The 20103-nt window shown below is 39.6% G+C and overlaps 1 long non-coding RNA gene across 1 annotated transcript in view; it reads right to left on the bottom strand.

Moving 5' to 3' along the window:
* The window catches only part of LOC120762090 (uncharacterized), a 154726-nt gene extending 137826 nt beyond the window's left edge, over window positions 1-16900 (bottom strand). The window contains exon 1 of the long non-coding RNA XR_005703816.2: window positions 16820-16900. This is a non-coding gene — a long non-coding RNA (uncharacterized LOC120762090). The remainder of the gene's footprint in view (window positions 1-16819) is intronic.
* Window positions 16901-20103: the final 3203 nt, after the last annotated feature.

Raw genomic sequence — 20103 nt, forward strand, 5'->3', positions numbered from 1 at the left:
TAAAATTTAGATCTGTTCCTTACCCACATCCCTGCAACCTCTCCTCAGCCTTGGCCAGCTCTTTCTAGCACTCTTTTGACCTGCTGCCTCCTTTCACTCCTCTCCCCCTTCTCCTCAGCTTTTTCTCATTAATCAGATAAGGAAGAATCTTCTTCATGCATTTTCCCCACTTTGCTATAGCTGAATCAGTGGGATTTTAATCCTTGAAAAAATTTGTCTCTCGATATTCACGAGATTTAAAAACTAGTGCCATACTTGCTATTTTGTGATGGATACAATAGTATTTTGTCCTGCATTCCATCTTTGACAAAAAAGCAATTCCTCACTAAGGAATATGAAGTCCCCAAGATATAGGAACTTGAAGTAAACATGTGAAACTATTCCTTTACATCTGTTATTTTTGTGAGTGCTGCCAGATATCAGATACACCAACACATGATATCTTCTCATAGCCTTCTGCCACACCAACTTTCTTTCAAATAAGACCCGGACAGGAGGGTACGTATAAATACCCCCAAGAATTAGCTGCACCTCTCGAGCGAACTATTTTTCTATTTCAGCCTCCGCCATGAAAGCTGCAAGCAAATTATGAGCCTGAACTACTTACAGTATTTCAGGGGTTTGGGAGGGAGAGCGGGTGGAGGGGGAAGGCATTTGTTTTGTTGGTTGGTGTGTGTGGTTTCTTGGTAATAACATGTGGCAGCAATTAAATTTGGAGGGTCTGAAAGTTAATTCTACAAAATCTCAGCTCTGCTTTTTACAGGGTAGGGTTGGCCACATTCATGAATTTACTTATGACAATGAATATTATTGGAAGAGAACATATCAGTGTTAAAGGAAAATTAAAGGCTCTGAATGTGTTCCAAACTCCCCACACAATCAAAGAGCTCCCTATTCGCGAGATGCAAAATATATTTTTAGGGATGAAACAAATAAATTTATACTTTAGCAAAGCCCCTGATAATTTCAAACTCTAGATAGCAGAGTTAAAATTCCATTTGGCTGGGATCTTTTTCTAATCAGGAAAATCTTAGGGTCAATACAACTCTCCAATCTTATTCTTTAATCCAGAAGACATGTTAAGTACTGGAGAATCTGCAACATCCAAATCAGAAACTCTACAGAACACTAGTCTATTCATAAAGACTTGATTTGCACATTCTCAGCGCTTAGCTTCCTTTGAATGGTGTGACTAAAGAAACTGAAAACTCTAGATTAGTATTTCTGTAATGCAATTTAATACATGACCCCTCTCTGCTTTTACAGGGATTAGATAGCACAATCTCTTTTCACACTCCATGGAGTTGAGGCTCCAGCTTTGCAAATAAATACAAGCCGTGGCATCCCAAAATGGAAAGTAATAATCTATTTGTATTACTTTCCAAGCTTAATTCCTTTACTCATCTAACTTCAGAATGATTGAGGAACAAACAAGCTGCAGGTAAGCTGGCAGGTTTTCAGTTTACATATTCATTGCACTTTTTGTATTCTTCACCTTACCTGGCATTTTATTTTGCTGACAGTTTCCTTTAACAGAATGCATCTTAATTATACTCAGCATTACCTTATCAGCAGGAGTTTGCTTTTTTGAAGCTTTTTTTTTTTGTCCACTAAATGTATGAATTAAATCTGGCCCATAACTACCTTTACAATCTGCAATGCTTAATTTAGCAGCCCATATTACATTATGTTCATACTCAAAAAGAAATGTAATCTCAAAATGATACAGAGATGCTCACAGTTGCCTACATAATGAGCACTCAGAAGACTAAGAAAAATTGATTGTGCCCTTGAAATCGATGTACAACATATAAACTATCTGTACAGCCTGAGTCAGTCTGCAATCTCCATATTGATGGCACAGCTCAGCCTTTCCATTCCTTGTTCTGAACCACTCTTCAAAAGGGTGATGGGACAAGATGAACACAGAACGAACAGGTTTGGGTGTCTCTTTTGTAACACACCTGGATCATCTCTCATCACAGGTAAATCTGTTTTCTGCTTAAAATTAGAGTTCTGTGTGGGATGGCAACTGAAACAAAGACCACCTGGCCAAAGAACTCATGAAAAGGGACAAGAGTAGAAGAGAATGCCATAGGAACAAAGAAATAATGCATTATAAATCAAGCAGTCTCTTGGTACGAAGTTAAGCTGACTTGCAGCAAAATCATTCAGGCAAGACTCAGGGTGCCTTAAGAAACACTGCACAAAAGAAAGGAATACTCCTGACTTTTCAGGGGACTTTGCCCTCAGACTGGATGCTCCTGCAGAGTGAGCAGATCGAGGCTGCTCAATACCCTGTATTGTCTCAAGCATTGCTGCTCTCTGTGTTCCTGAGAGCAGGAAGTAATTTGCTGTAGAATCTCTTTTTGACTGGCACTGCTTCAAAGCAGACAAGAGATATTCCCAGAGCATGGATTCAAACAGAGGCTAGCATTCTACTAAAGCCATAGCCTGAGCTTGTCAGCTCTCTCAGAGCAGGGGGTACAGGCTCACAAAAGGAGGTAGGAAAGGTCACAGAAGGAAGCAGGGAAATTCAGAGCCTCCCTGTGCCCTCTCCTCAGGAACACAGCACTCAGCTGGGACATGGTGAGCTGGTTTCAGTTCCACCTCCTGATGCCAAGTCAGACATGCGTGCCTGCCTTCCAGAAACACCTTTAACTGGAAAGTGGGACATAAAGAAATCCTAAACTGTGTAGTCAGCTTTGTCATTTTGACCTTGATTTTATGCTTTGAATAATCTCCCCATCTCCTTTATTTTCCAAGCCTACCTTCCCACTGCATGGCTGTAGCACCTGATGGTGACATTCGGTACCTGTTCCTTCTCTCAAAGGTGTTCGGTTCTGTAGACCAGTTTTCAGAAAGAGAGAGAACAGCATGAGGCACAGCTCTGCATGGGGCACAGCTCTTCAGGCCTAGAGCACTAAGTGCAGAGGGCTGTACTTTCCACACCCTACTCCAAGGCCACTTATAAATATCATACACTAAATTATATTTGGGTAAAATTGCCTTCCAGGTCCTACCAGAGTATCAATTATAATAATAATGCCAATAGTGACTTCACAACTTCCAGTTCAGCCAAGCAGTGTACACTTACAGCTTCCCAACACTGTTCTGAGAATTCTAGCTCCAGTGTGCATCTATTCAATTCTCAGGCAGGACTGTGGTAGACAATTCCAGTCTCCCTCTAATAATTAAATCAAGACATGGTGTTTTGCTCTTCTTGAGCATGTGAGACTTAACTGGGAGTAGTTTCATCCAGGCTGCATTAATGCTCTCAATGTCTTGCTAATCTGCCTCAAAGGACATGTACACATAATAACAGAGACTTCGTCATGCTCATATTAGAGCAGAGTTTAAGCATCTACATATGTGGCCTCAAATCAGGGCCATATCTTTTATAATAAACATAGATTGAAGTCCACTTTCTGATAATGCCTAAGTGCTGTCCTAAGCATGGAGGATTTAACTGCATATTAGAATACTGCTGTGCTCAGAGGGAGTTTGTTTTCGGACATCATGTCCAGTAGTCCATACTCAGGAAGACAACCACAGGTATATGAGAAATCAGCCATCCTTTCCACAAGCTGCCTGCCCGTACCACATCTGCCGCACTCTGAGTATAATTGCTACAAATTGAAAATAACAGCATTTCCTTTCTACATTGTTTCAGCCTCAATAGCTGCACAGACACCCGAGATTGAAATCAAGAGTTGTAGATGAGAAATTAAGATATAATTGAGTATGAAGCATCTAATTTCAGACAAATTGTTTTGCTTTAATGCATACAAGTGTACTGGTAAAAGATGCTTTGAATTGCAAAATCCAATCAATGAAAGAGTAAAAGAAATTAGTTACATTTTGTGAAACACATAGGAAAAATGTTTTCTGTTGAAGTAAAAAGAACATTTCCTCTGGGATGAAACTGGAGGATTTTTTAGTAATTATTCTATGGTACATAAATCACGTTCAGGCTAAAAGTACATGTATTACAAGAAAGAATTTCAGTAGCCAATAGAGCTCAAGAAGTTCTTACCTTTGCTGAATAGCTAATTAGAGCATATATTTATCATTCAAAAAGTCTCAGAAAAGGCTAAAAAGGGATGAAAACAAAAGAAGCAATAAATACATGTGGTGGTGAGACAGCTGAATAAGCTATGTGCTCACTTGATTTTAATAAGTCTCAAAATTTAATGCCAAAGAGAACAGAAGGAAAAGACCATTGCAGGGAGGTTGTGCAGCGTGGCTCAGGAGGTGCAGGCAGCCTCTTGGGAGCTCATAAGCAGCCACTGTGCAAAAGGACAGTCGTTTCACTGACTTTTACCTCTGCCTTATTGGGACTGGCAGGATTTTTTGATAAGCTGATTTAATTAATGGACTGTTTTACCTAGGGCTCGTTTCTTCTTAGACAGCTGCCCACTTAAAGGAGGAGCTCTACGACTGTTTGTAACAGTGGGGTTTTATAGAACTTACAGAAAGGCATATTCCTGTCCAATACTTTACTGGAAACTTGGAGAGTTGCTATTCCTAAAGTACAACACCCAGCCCAGAAGTGTTTAATGGTTTGAATCATCAGTGCCTTCACCTTCGCTTCTATTTTTTTCTATAAGAAATATTGCCCAGGGTACCTTTTGGGGGAGTTTGTTGTGAAACATGCTCCAGTTTTGATAGATAATAAAAATCAATTAGTTCATAAAAACACATCTTTGAGATGGTCAATCTCTCTGTAAAAGTCTAAGTAGAATAAAGGGGTCAGAAGAAGCAGGAGGGAAGGAGTGAATATATGAAACACTGAAAAAATTTCAGAGTCCTGGAGCAAGTAAATAAATAGAAATGAGCTGAAAAGCTGAGAAGCTCATGAGCAACTTCCCCATTCCCTTTTCTGACAAACTGTTCTGGTAGTGACGCTGCAGGAAAACACTGATCAAATCTGCAGGATTTGCAGGGGAGCCTGGCAAATTGTTCTCTGAAATGGAATCCATTATAAAAATACGTGCACCTAACCATAACATTCTGGCTGTAACCAACAGTCTTTTATAGAAAAAACTAGCAATGAGAAATTATTAACTAAAATAAACAGCATAAACACTTGCAAGCTGCTACAGCTACATAATCTATTACATTGTATCTGAAAACTATACAACAATTGCTTGTTATCTCCAGCTATGTAAGTACTACAAATTTGAGACATAAAGCAGCCATTTTTATGGTATCAACATATTAAACTCAGGGCTGCTTTTGGAAATCCTTATTATAGAAAGACTGATTTATCTAGTGTGTAAGCAACAACTCAGTATAGTGGCAAGCATAAATCTAACAATATGTTTTGCAAGATTCACTGTATGTATGACATAATATATTTTTTGAACATGCTTACCGCATTGTGACTCTAATGTAAAATTTAGACAATGATAGTTAATTTTGTGAATACAAAAATCTTCTATGCCCTCCTAGTTTTTCCATTTCTCTTCCCTTTAAAAAGACCAGATAACTTGTTAGCCAGTCACATCTCCAGGGAAAAATGCTCTTGATTCATAAATCTTCTACAAACAATTTGACACCATTTAGCAATTTCTGCTTATTGAAGCTGAATTAATTCACAAAGTACATGAATTGCAACACTTGTTACTTGACCAGCAAATGTACCCACACGATCACTATTGAGGTCAGGAAGGGACACTTACAGTGCCTACAAGTTATTAGTTTGCACCGAAAAATTTCCACCTCAGTTTCTTTAAGCCCCTGAGTGTAAGTATCTGAAATATATGGAAACAAAACGCAAATGTAAAATAAAATTATCAAAGTGCGATGTCCTTAACTTTTCAGAGGTGATGAGACAGCTAGTTTTGATTGAAAATAGGATTATATTACTGTGGTTAGTATTGTTCAATATGGAAGTTTTATTACTTTTTAGATGCACAAATACTCACAACTATCTTGGGTATGGACCAGGTGTTCAAGTATCTCCCTCTAAACTATGAAATTCTCTTGTTTCCTTCTATCTCCTCCTTAATAAATTTCTGATTTTGATTAACAATACCCATGTAAATTTCCTAATTTTGATGAAGGATGTAATCTTTCATATAAAAATAGGATATGGCAGACAAGAGTAGCATCCCTTTAGTAAATGCATTGAGCACAAATTCCCCTTTATTCATACACACTTGTGATTTTTTTCTGTTAAAAACTTAGCACAAGTGATTTAATACTGCTTTTGGTTACTTTAATTATTTGGTTAACTGTAAAATAAACTTATTTTGCGCTTGTGTCTGAGCCTAACCATCCTCACAAATTGCACAACTGCAAATTCTCTGTAGTTTATTTTTCTTAGTTGCAGATGACTGTTACATCAATGATAAATGGCATTGTGAACTGAAAGGATTTTGTTACTTTATAATAGACTATTCTTCTGTCCATAACATGTTGTCTTTACAGGTACAGATTAGCACCGACACATATCCACCCACATGCCAGGCTGAAAAGGGAATAAGGGAAGGAGAACAATGGATATTTTGGATATCTGCCAACAATGGATATATTGCCAGCTAAGAAAATGCCATGAGCAAAAGGCAGAGCAGGAATCCCCTCCTCCCAAGTGAGGGTCGAGGCAAGATCAATCTGCTTCTTGAAGTACCGAGGCCCTTCACAAAAGTGAAAAATCAGCATCAGCACACATCCCAGGAAAATTCCAGATAAAACCTCCCCACAGCATGGCAATGCTTAACGCTTACTCAGTTGAAACAACTGCTACATCATGTCCCCGAGGCAACAAGAAGTCAGCAAAGATAAAACAATTCTTTTGTACACTGTATAGTTTTGCCATGGGCTTGAGGATCCATCTGCCTAGAAGGTGTGTGAAAAATGAAAGCTGTTGTCTTGTTTTCAATTGTTATGAATGTTTTTGATCAAACGGTTATTGAACAAACACAGCTCTTGCCCTACAACACTAACACACTAACTATTCTTTATTTTTTTAAAGAAGATGAATATTGAAACCAAATGAAATGCAAAATTTCTCTGTTTAGTGCAAGCCCCCAGTTTCATTTTGAAATGTATCAATTTCAGTGTACTAGGCACAAACTATCCTTAACAGCCTCAGCAGGAAAAACATGAGAAAAATGCCCCAAATGCTGGAGTGTTGTAACTCAACTGCAAGCGATGTGCCTTGGGCTGACACTGTCAGGGGAGGTCATGGACTGGGAAGAATATTTTAAAAAATCGATCCTCTAGGCAAGTTCAAGAGTGTAAGGGGAGTAATGTAAGAGCTTTAAAGTCCCCTAGATCTATTATGTTTGTGTGGTGAAGTGAAAGGGCAGGAAGGTAGATTATTAGACACAGAAGGGGAGTTTTATTTGGTTAAGAATTACCAAAATACTCCATGTGAAAACTATTGAGAATCTTAGCCAAGGAGTTAAAAAAAACAAGGCAGCCATCACTTGATTTTTGGAGAGTTTCTCAAACACTGAAGGGCAAGCAAGTCACCAGGTAAAGACAAAGCACAGCCATGACAGTAGGCATTATATAAAGCTTACAATTGGATGGGGACACAAAGGTGCCACAAGCAGGCTCCCGCTTTTTGTACCCTACTACAAGGTGTAGCAGTACTGAGATTCTCCTGTGTCTCTAAAACCAGTTGTGCTGTCAGACACTGAGGCCCAAGGGACTGGTCCTCAAACATTCATTTCCTTTTGCTCACTGGAGCTGACCCATGCTATATTTCCTTTTGTTTATATCTCTTTCTGCCTTGTTGTTGGCGGATGAGGATTCCCTGTATCTGGTTAACACATCACTGATTTAAACTGTGTCCTGTACAGAATATGATGCCTTAAGATTTTAGCCTTTATATTTTTCAAATCCTGTACTGCATTAGTGCATTACCCTAGACTCCATATAAAGTGATAGTTACTGTCTTCACTTTTGGGTCAGGCAAAGCAATCCCTTCAGGCCTGAGATTCAAGGACACCCTGCAGCCTCAGGCCCTGAAAAGTATAAACAAAACTGATTTGGGAGGAGAAAATTTCAGGTAATGACTTCATTATCTGAAGCTGTAATTGGAGGATTTAACCCCTGATATGCAAATGGACCAAACTTATAATTGTCTGAAAAACTCATGACAGTCATCCATCTTGAGTGTAGCCTCAGAGGCTCGGACTGCCCAAAGTGTACCTTTTGAAGGCCTTTAATAAATGCCTGCTTTTATTCTCTTAACCTTTTCTAGCCTCTGTTCTAGGTAGCCACACCTAGGCATCAAATGTACTCCCAGTCCTTGTGTTATACATCTCCATTTTTCTCCCTCTATTTCAGACAGCTGGTGACAGAGAGGCCATTTAGAGCTACTGCAAAGGCACAGGGGAGTATGGGAGGTTAATATACATATAAAATATGAGATTGAATTCTTTGAGATTTATGAAAACAAAAAATTGTCAGGGAGCCTCTACTAATCTTGATACAATTCCTGCTACATTACTTGTTTTATTTATTTAAATAAAACAACACCTAGAGGGCAAATGAAGCAGTTTTTAGTCTTTATAGTGGAAGGTTTTCCCTCCATCTTTAATTAATGGGTTTTTTTAGTATTGATTGTTACCCGAATCCATGCACTCCATTGGGTTTCCTGGTGAGCACACTTTCTACAACATTCAGGTACAACAGAGTAAGTCAAAACCAAGGGACTGTCTCAATACATTCTACATTATTTTTTGGATTTTTTTTACCTGCTTCATTCTTTTAACCCCAAACAGGCGCTTCTAATGTACACACTAAGTTCAAAAGCAGGCAGCTCACCCTGACCACCTAACAAACCCCAGCTAAGCCCTATTGCTTTAATGCTAAGAGATCCATACAGACTGCAAAGCAGATTTTTCTGAGCTTGTTTAATGACAAGGAGCACACAGTAATGGGCTGGCCACAACAGCTATCCTGCACTCCACCCTCTTCCTTTTAAGTCGTGTTTTACCCTCAGTTTTGAGCTTAGAAATCCCCACCACACTAGAGAAGGGTTGTGGGAAAACAAAAAGTTCCACTTAAAATATTAGTGGCAAATTGCCTTCAGTGTAGCACACTGTTAGAAAGTTTTTAAGACCCAGACATAGCCTCCTTTTAAGCAAAATGAGACCTTTAGCAAGAGCAGCAGGAGAGTATAACCCTCTTCATCTACCTTTTGTGCCAGCCCTAAATATTATAAAAGAAAGGCTGGTCTTTCATTTTTATTCACTTATTTTTACCATTATCCTTTTCCCCCCTTTCAGGAAAGGTTTTCAGTGTGTTGATTATACTTCTGTGCTGAGTTCCTTGAAATACTTAATCTAAAATGACAATTTGACTAAATAGAGTGGCTGCCATTTTATATAGCCATAGGATAGGTGAAAAAGTCAGTCCGCTGCTTCACTTTGTGAAATGGATAATATAACTCAGAGAACAGACATATGACACTTTCTGTCCATCAGTCTATGCTTTCATTTTACAGTTTTATCTGCTATCTAAAAGCTAGCTGTTTACCGAGTCATCCTTATCTTTCTTCTTTGTGAAGCTTTACTGTAATATATAAAATGCCTTGTGTTCACTGTGCCTCCAGATCATTTTGATTTCAGACACACTCGAGATTTCATTCTGACTGCCCTTCCAAAAATTGTATTTCATATTATGTCATAGCATCAAAATATTCCAGTGGAGAATACCATTTCTGGGTTAGGGTTTTCTCCCATTTGTTTCCCAAACAAAATTAAACATGTCTATCTTAGAAAATTTTCAGGGCATTTTCACTGAATTAAAATGAACCAGAAATAATGGAGCTGCAGAGAGTAGTTCCAAAAGTAAATAGAAAGATGAGCATAAACTAAGTTAACTACCAATAACTTCCTATAAGAGGAACTATTGTATTGATTAATCTGCTAGTGAGACAGGTCTTAAAAAAAATTTCACTCTTCACTGAACCTCATACAATATTTAGATGAGCTCAGAACTTCATCTGACACACACAGTGCTAGCAATGAGCGAAGTTTTAGTCTGACACTATGATTCTAGAAATTAAAATTAAGAAGTTTTTCTATCATAGTGTTAGAAATCAGCTCTTTTGCACGAACCTAGGAGTATAATTTAACTTTATCCATTCACATGCAAATATACTATTCCTAGTGCACAAAAGATATCCCAGGGAAGAAATTAAAACATTATAGAATCTAATAGCAGGGTTATTACTTGTCGACCAAGTTTTGTGCTATGCTTTGTTTCAGGTTCTGTGTGATATGACAGCTGCTTCTATTCAGATGTTATTTTAAAGGAAACATTTTTTGTAATTTCAGATGACTCATTCAGACTAGAAATGCTCCATTTTAAAATACCATTGAGAAAATGCAAAGCATTTCTTTGCTGGAGACAGCATTCACTGCTCTAATCTAATGCAAATGTTGGTTAGAATCAACAAGCTTGCACAAATGCCAAATCGCTTGTCCGCCTTTAGATGATTTCACACCTAACACAGCAACAGACAAGTTGCCAGAAAACACATTAAAAAGCATGAAAACACATTAAAAAGCATTTTAAAATGTATCACTGTGTATTATCTCTATGGTAAATAACACAGTAGGTCCCAAATGGCTGTTCTAAACAAAGAAAAAACACAAAATAATCCTGAAACCACCACAAGGTCTGTGATACAAATTCAGCTGGGACTAATATTGCAAACCCTAATAGAGGTAGCACTCTGACATGAATAAAAGCTTTGTAGTAAGGGACAGCTAATAGGATGTCAAGGATGTCTTCCAAAGATAAAAATGTTATTTTTAAGTAGTAAGACAACTTTTTCCAGCTACTCCTGGCTATGTCCCGGCCTATTTCACTACACAGAAGAAAAATGTATGAACTGATAAAATTATTTATGTAAAAACGAGGAGTTCAGAGATGTCTGAGGGAAGGACACCATGCTGAGATCACACTTTGCCTTGTCAGATGTTGCTCCAGCCATATCCCCAAACAGGGCAAACTGTGCTGTGTCTGTGAGAATAGAAAGGCAGAAAAGCTTGCGGGTTCAGAAGTGCCAGAACTGTGGATGAGGCACTGAGGGATGAGCCATATGGTGATAAGAAAGTGGTAGTCATTTAGGTGGCCATAGGAGGATCATTTGTTTTGTGGGCAGTCATCAAAGCTAAAACAAAAAAAAAAGCAGGAAGACTGGGGGAAGCACCTGGTGCTGTCAACTGGAACAGCTGATGCCATAAAGCAGGTTGGTGATTATGCAGATAGAATCCTTCATAAATCTGTCCCAGCATATGGTGAACAGGAGAACAAAGATGGCCAAAATAGTACAGCATAGTTCCTATTGGCGCTCCTGGAGCTATCCAAGAGCTGTAAAGGAGTAGGTCCAGATGTGACTGGTGAATGTTCCTTTAAGATGAGGATGATGAAGATCAAAACTGTTGCTCTCAGTGGGGTACTGTTTATAAGACAGCAAACAAAAAGGAAAAAAGAGAGGTTAAAAAAAAAAAAAAAAAAAAAAAAAAAAAGGCACACCAAAACCAAACTGAGGATTGATATATGTGTTAAGACATGAGCCAGTGCACTGATGGGATTGCTTTCTGTGCTTCACAACCAGGAAGGCACCTCTCAATGCATTGGGGCTTGTGCACCAATTTGACCCAGGTGAGATGGAACTGCACACAGCAAATACCGACATAACAGTTCTGACACCTGCTTTTACCTAAGCTTCAGTACACCTTTCATTTCAGCACCCCCTGAGGCTTGTATTTTAACATGGCAACTGCTCCTTGTCCTTTCATCCCTCCTGCCTACTTACAGGAATGTGACCCCAGCTGCTAACCCTCAGTCTAGCTTTGTGCACTCTCCAGGCTCTCCTTCCACAAAATCACCCATATGTTATTCATCTTGAAGCTCAGGATAGATGCTGCAGCAAGAATGGCAAACACTGCTAGCTCAGTGGCAGGGAAAGTGAGCGCCCAATACGCTTGGCATGTCCTGGACAGTCGCAGTGTCAGCTTTCTCCATCTAGCAGCACACAGATGCCGTGTGTCACACTATGAAATACTGATCACATCAACTAAAACAGAGCTTCCCAGCACATCAGCTGGTTTCCAAGCAGTGCTTAGATGGCTCTGAACTGAAGACATTCCTTGGGAAATGTCACTTGAATGAAGTTTTGGCTTTGTTGATTTCTATTTGTAATGTTTACCTTGTTTTATACTGTGCATAATTGTGCCTCCTAAAAGCATCAGGGTTGGTATTCTAGCCTCTCTAGAGTAAACAAAAGCCAGTGTACTCAATGGGAACAAAAAATTACTGTAAATTTGACTTCCATATGCCTGAACTTTCTGCATAGAGCAGATCATCAGCATGCACAGCAGATAATAACTGTAGGAAACAAAAACACACACCCAAGGCCATGTCAAATCCATCACTGGCTCTGCTAATTGATAAAAGAATGTTTGAGGCTGGAAGCTAGCTCAGATTCATATCACATATCCCTCCTGGATGGCACTGAAACATGATATTGGTGCTTGGAGGAGCAACAACACAGTTCCCCTCAAAGACCTGTTGCCAGACCACATCAGAAGGGGATTACAAGAGTCTTTAGTCCATCATCCTCTCATGTGCTAAGCAGAGAGACAGAAAGAAGAAGAGACATTCACATGCTGTCAAAAAATTCAGGAACAGATTAATTGAAGCTGGCAGAAAGGGATGTGCTGGTACAGACCGACTGGAGTGAAATTACTCACTATTTCACCAATTCAAGTATATGCAATTTTCATAGAATGGTTTTGTAAGGACTTTTAATTGAGTTTTAATTATCCCAAAGAGGTGAGATGGAAACAGGCGGAGAGGTAAAACTACACACACAGCACCAGTGCAGACCCTAAAGCAGAACATGGAACATGACTTCTGTGGCCCTTTGCTCTAGGCTGGGACATAGAGATTCTTCCTCAAGTGAGCTCAGCATTCTAACACATTTCACAAGGAAACACAAATCCATTAAGGACTATCCTTGGAGAGGAGAATGTCACTATTTTATTCCATATTCTTATTATATTTGCTTCCACATCAGTTGATTTTTTTTTTTTTTTGGGGGGGGGGGTATTTTTCATCTCTTATTAGTACATAAAAATTACAACTTGCCTCCAGTTTGAATTTTTCTCCACTCTATTATAAATATTTATCAGGCAAAAAATACACACAAGTGAGAATGAAAAATGTAGTATTAAAATACAGGATAAATCATTATGCCAAGAAGCTTGCAAAAGGAATCACATATTTAATTACACCAGATGTCTGTTTGTCCTTTCTGACAACAGACTTGCTTGACAGTCCTACATTTATAACAGGCAAGAATTAAAGTGAGAAACACAAAAGCAACTTCTGCAAGTGTTCATAACTTCAAATTATTGTTGTTGGCTAAAAGCAGGTACACTCACTGGAGTTTCAGTCACATGACACTGGAAATTGATTATCAGAGCCATTACCACACCAAGTGGTGCCTGTTAGATAGAAAGCAAAAACCAAAATGTAAAATCTTTATCCTATTTCATTAAATGGCTATCAAATAATAGAAATGCACCAGTAAGTATTTCAGAACGACATTCAGAAACAATAAAGCACAAAAGACAAGGCAGAAGATTTTTCTGCCAAGAGTATTACTGTAACACAGAAATGGTTTTTAGAAAGGTGCTAAGTGGCAATAGCAGGTCACTTCCAGAATTATGGGTTTGTGCTATTTCTTACAGCTCCACTTTACATGGTTACTCTTCACACACGTTGTCACTCCAGACAAGAGTGACAGAGTGCACAAACACAGATAACATTACACATTTACAGCCATAAAGTAAAAGGTCACCAAACAAATTGTTTCTGTCACTGCTAAAATGAGCACCACCATCTCTGTCCCAATGCCCAGAGGCAGACTGGACATACTGGCAGACACTACACACCCCCAGAAAGCACAAAATCCGGGGGATACTTAAGCAACAAATAAGGAGGGACACTCTGGGCGAGCTGTGCTGGGAAGCCCAGCTCTGGCATCTTTCCCCACATTAAGCTATTTTGAAGCAGCCCAGTTCACAGATCCCAATCCAAGGCCACCTCCTCAGAGCCAGCTGCCCACCCTACCACCAGCACCTCCCATGGAGGAGAAGAGGCGTACGAGCCACATTAGAAATGAGGCCAGCTAGGAAACAAAAGGGGGAAGGAAGTAGATTGCAGAGGGGGCAAAGAGGCTTCTGCATCAAAACCAGCCCAGGAGCAGTAACAGTCAAGGCAGGAAAATCAGCAGCATCAGCCATTAAAGTTTTCTTGCCTGCACCTGTGCTCTGGAAACCACTCAACATGGCATGTCTGCGAGGCACCGAGCATTGTCCTCTATTCATTTATCGCAGGCAAATCAAACTTACTGAACACAGGGGAAATCTCTTGGCTAAGAGTCTTTGGAACAGTGAAACAAAAATGCAGAACACTTTGACCATGCTGCTGTGGCATTCCCTGCTGCCGTAGCTGAACCTGCAGCAGTGCATTTCTGGGCTTTGCAGAGTGCCTGCCTGACTTTGTCATCAGCTTATAGCGAATGGCTCTTGTTAAGCAAGGAGATTTTTTCCTTTGTATTCATAGCAAAACTGATACAAAGGAATGCAAGAAACAATACAACACCACCAAAGCGAGGAAGCAAGCAGATGTGCCTCAGCAGCACACAAGCTGCCTGGCCATTTATTGTTTTCATTCACATGATGTTTTCAGCTACAGCTGAAAGCATGGAGAGCTTTGTAAATGGAACCCAGGCCCTTTTTCCTTTGTGTGATTTCTTTGTAATCACTCCCTCACTTGCCACATCTGTAAAGACTGTCTTTGCTGAGCAAGAAGTGTGAGTGTTTTACTTGAGCACTCATACAGGATTGAGCCACTCATTGGTCCTTCTTGTCACAAACACCATTTGCACTGATTGTTACAACACAAGGATTATCTGCAGAGGCTGACATCTCTCCACACACTGCCTTCCACTCAACTTTATCCAGTGCCATAAAGCATTTCAGAACAGTATTTCATCACAGTCATCTTTCTACAATAACCCTGGACCACCCCAGACCTCTTGTGCTCAGGCTCCACAGGGGAATACTTGGCCTCTGAGAAACAGCAGCATCTGACACTCAGCAGACACTAAACAGATGCACATGTACAACACTATGAGGTGTTGCTTCTCATTAGTTACTTCCCTGATAACTTGGCTGATCTGTTTTCTCTACAGTTATGCAGTCTAATTGCTTCATTTTTCTTATTGGCCCCGATTCAAAAAGAGGATAAACATGTCAGGACAGTCAGGGCTTGAAGTCACGTACAAGCTCATGAAACTATGGCTGACGGTTTAACCTCATCAACTCTGCCTTCGTTGTGAGAGTGGTGTGATGAGCTGGAAGCCACAGAGAGGGCTACTATTTGAACAGTTTAGCAATTAAGAAACCAAAAGACACTCTGAAATGTGCTTTGTATAGATGTTTTCCACAGACTGTTGTTGCTGCCTTGTCTTGGAAGAAATGTGTCCCAAAATGATCATTACGTCCTTTTTCACCGTGGTGTAGCCATGATTTGATATTTGTATCAGCAAGCAATGCAAATACTTCATAAAAGCCTTTAATAGTGTACATCAGTGGCAACAGTAATCAGCAGCTTGCCTCCGACACGGAACAATCTGACAGCTTTGATTGCATCTCAATATTTTGCTAAAAGCAGGGGTTGGTGTAAAGGGGTGGATTCAAAGAGCAGCATGATTGAACAGGTGTGTACAGGGAACGATCACAATCTCTATGAAGTAAGTATTCATACTGTGCAAGAGAAAACAAACGGGAAGAAAGTGAAGAATAATGAGCATCTCTAAATGCTGTCCATATTAAATGAATATCAATTGTACCCACTCCAATGAATAAGTTCTGCCATTCAGTAGATTTATGTATGTAAGCTTTGAGATGGTACTGAATTATCTTCTCATTAACAAAAATAGCTCAAGCATGACAGACTTAAATTCTGTTTTAGGTACCACTAACTATATTTTACATGTTTAGAAAGTCATATGGACACATACATGCTGGCTGTAACAGAAGAGGATATTTAAGAGAATAAAGTTAACAACGTCAGGAGTAGCATTATTTATTCATTCATACTTTTAAAGGTGACGTGCCAAACTGAGCAGTAAGTTGTTTTCATTTAGTTATACCTCCTCTGTGTTTAGCAAGGCATACACCTAAAATGTTTTCACAAAGTATGTACTGGTTTTTCCTAACCTAAAGCTTCACCAGTTCTGTAACACTCCTTAACTGTAATTGAACTTCCTGTGGAATTGCACCCTAAATAGAAATTGAACTATTCATGCTGCAAATTGAAACTCTCCAATGCAAAGCCGTACAAATAACTTGCATTAGCATTAACCTCCTCCCGAAATTTGATAAGATCACTTCTGTTTCTCAGAAAGATCATACTAATTGATGTTATTTTTATCAAGTCCAGGCAAATGCATTCAAACCAACAAGTAAATGCTTGAGTTTAACACAGCTACCTGTGTTAAAATCATCTCACAGTGAGTAGCAACTGAGATGAAACTTTAACGGGAGACGGATTGTTCCCACCTACTTACTAAGGACAGCTCGTGGTCTAAACAAAGTAACAAGTGCAGCTTGCTCCAAGGGCTAGAGAGCAGTCCCAGCCTCCTGGCTCCCTCCAGCACCCCAGGGAGCCTAAGTCGTTCATAAAAAAAGACGATTTGCAACAACATCCACCGACCCACTGGGAAATACATATCACTAGCATCATTTCAGTAAGTGATAGAAATACTTACTATGCATTCAGCTTGGTAAATTATGAGAAAATTTCTTCCAGGCCTTGGAGAGAGCAGCAATCCTTACTGATTACCAATATGTAGTGGAAGCAGGGCTCCGCCACATCACCTGAGCCCCAGTTTAGAGCCCTGGTCCCAGCTGTTTGTAGGTGAGCACTTTACTAGCAGGAGCCCCAAAAGATCCAATTACACCCAAACTCTGAGGATGGGAATGATTACATACTTTTATAATGGTTATTATGGGTTTAGGGTAACTGTTAATCTAAATAAGGTACCACAGATCAAAACAAATGGGTTTCCAGGCATGATGTTGAAAAGAAATGCTTTAATGAAATTCTCCTTGGAAGCAGTTTACCTTTAAAAGCTCACTCATAAAGTTCTCCCTTAATTCATCCACCTGCCCACACATCCCCTGGTTTCTGGTTCCAACTCCTATAGTCTCAAGGGCCAGATCCACCAAAATACAGAGCAAGTTACAAGGTACTCTAAAACGTTAATGGGACAAATCCCAGCTACCAAACAAAAACAAAGGGAAAAGTTTTCCCTGTTATGTACAGACACATCAGATAATTTATCTTCAAAGAACAAAATGTTAATGACAAAATGCTGTTATCAGACAGATTAAGAGACTGATATCAACAAACTAAGAATTATCATGTGCTATTAGAAAGGTAATTAAAGCTGAAGTTCCATCTTTGTGTTGCAGAAATGTGAAATGAAAGGAACCACGTGGAACCTGGGAACGATCAGAAGCATACTTATCTGTATAAAAAACTGAATAAACAGCATATCTTTCAAAGAAATTAGATGTTCTTACACACTCTTTCAAGATAGCAATACTCAAGAGGCACATACTCTAGGAGCAAAAATTTATAGAAAAGAAAACCTGTTTCTGAGCAGTTTTTAATAAAGGGTGCTTAGCAGTGCTGAAAAAACACCAATGGCATGAACTAATTTTCTCACAAATTCAAAAATCTCATGCAAAACTCCTAAGCCATTTAAAGTGATGTTGTGTGGAATAGTTTCCATGGATTAATCCAGACTTATACAGCACACAGGCTGGTTAAGGAAGCTTAACATATTTCTGCATTCATATTCTGTCAAGTACATAGAGTTTTTTAGGAGATATTTTTTTTTTCCTCGCTTAAAAAGAGATAAGAGGGGGCTTTGAGATATTTTTCTATTCAGATCTTTAGGTTTGTCCCAGTTGGCAGGGTTCTTTATATACCCAGAGGTCATCAGGATGCTAGGATACCTGAAGAAAGACATAGATGCATATGTGACCTTAATTCCAGAGTTTTAAGCTAAGCTAAGTGCTTACGATGTTACCAACCTGCAGAGCACTTCGGTTTCCATTGGTAATCAGGCAGCTTCTCCAAAAGAATCAGATTAGGTATGCATACATATTGTCATTCTGCTACCTACCACATAGCTTGTATTTTGGCAAAAATAAGAAATACAGAAAGGACAAGAAATATTAGATATCGACAAAGGTGATTATGAAACACTCCCTAGCCCTAATGTTACCTGGCACTCAGTCATTAACTGCTGAGGGACAGCCTGCTGTCCTACCAACCTTGTCTTTTTGCAGTGACAGTAAGAATTTTCAGTTTCAATCATTTAAAACTTCAGCAGAGTGAAGAAAGGAGAACAGACAGTTTCCAGTTACCTTCCCTGCAGTATGGGTGCTATTACCAAAAGGAAGAAAAAATGAATGCTGAAAAGACAGTTATAATTTCCCTTTCTAAAAGAGTGAGATATTTATGTCAGTCTTTATCCTCACATCTGGAAAAACACATCTGCCTTCAGATGGTAAAAATGGCTTTCATTTCCTTAAGGGATATTGGTTGAGGTTAGACCTCCTCTTCTTCTCCCCACATTATTTAGTCTGTGTATAGCTGTGAATTTCAGATTTTCCAAAGGAAAACCTTGTAAGCACTTGTTTATGCTTTTGCTCTTCTGTGGAAGTTGGTCATTAACAAAACACACACAGACATTAAATGTGATGCCTATCTCGAAAGGGTTTGGCAAGTGTCTTACTTATGCTCATATCAGGTTAGTTTGTTGGGGTTTTTTAGAGTGTGCATCATAGCAAACTAAACTTTATACATTTTACCAACATTCATATCATATTTCTCTTAGCATGCAATGGGCAAAGCCAAATTGATCTGTATTAAATATTTGGGAAGACACACAGAACAGCTACTGAACTGAAGCCAAGAATGTTTCAGTGTTTTTAATTTATATCCTGATTCAATCATGAATTTCTGAAAACTGGGGGAGAAAGAATAGACAGTACTGGAGATCCGGGTTACACCCAGCCATGGGCACAAAGTGGGGATAAAGAGATGAGGAAAGGGAGAGGTGGCCAGGGCTGTCCCAGTAACCTCCTTTACCAGAGTCATCTTCTTCTGGAGAATGCCACAGGAGATGTCAGCTCTTGCAGCCTATTGCTATTTTAACACTTTTTTTAACCTTTATTCCACCAGAATTTGGGTTTGCAAGTATTGCCTCTATATTTGTTAGCATACCTCAGGCCACCTTGGACCATTGAACCAAGGTACAGGAACCTGTTTACAGTAACCAGCTCAGAAATTGTCCTCAGCACCCAAAGATGAGGAGTGCTCTCTGTAAGCTTCACAGATTCACCCAAGGGCTGAAAGGCACTATCTGAGAGGTGGAATTGTATTTAGGGGCTGGCGCCAGTAAGGGAAACACCTACGCAGGGGAAGATGGATGCTTGGGCCAGGAGGTCCCTGTAAAGCCTTGCAAGAACACTATGCAGGCTGCTCTGTTCACAGAAAAGCCAGAACAATGAAGACAGATGCAGCAAAAAGCACTAACTCTTCCTCGCTCAAAAGCATTCAGGTCCAGCTTGCTGGGAATGCATTGCATAATTACCAACTCTCCTTGCTTCCAGAAAAGGCCTCCTCTGTGAGAATGAGTTGTGCTCTCAACACTGGAGTGCAGCTCCCATCTAAAGAAAGAGGCTTGTCCAAGGTTATCCATAATTCTGCTTTTCTGCTAACAGAGGAAAAACATTAAAGATGCTCTGAAGAGAGGTGTTTAGAGATAAGCTCTGCCTCAAAGCGTCCTGCAGTACCCATAGCTCTAATGCAAGCCAGAAAAAGTCAGTAGTTTCCCACTGACTTTGATGGTGTCTGGGCTTGGTCTTTGATGGGACGAAAACCACAGCCATCAGGTTTTTAAAAGACCACCAGTAAATACAGCTATTGCTACATTACAGGACTAGTAAGCGAAATCATTACAGGTAATTCATCTCT

This window comes from Hirundo rustica, chromosome 21 (assembly GCF_015227805.2).
Source record: "Hirundo rustica isolate bHirRus1 chromosome 21, bHirRus1.pri.v3, whole genome shotgun sequence".
In the NCBI taxonomy this organism is placed as follows: domain Eukaryota; kingdom Metazoa; phylum Chordata; class Aves; order Passeriformes; family Hirundinidae; genus Hirundo; species Hirundo rustica.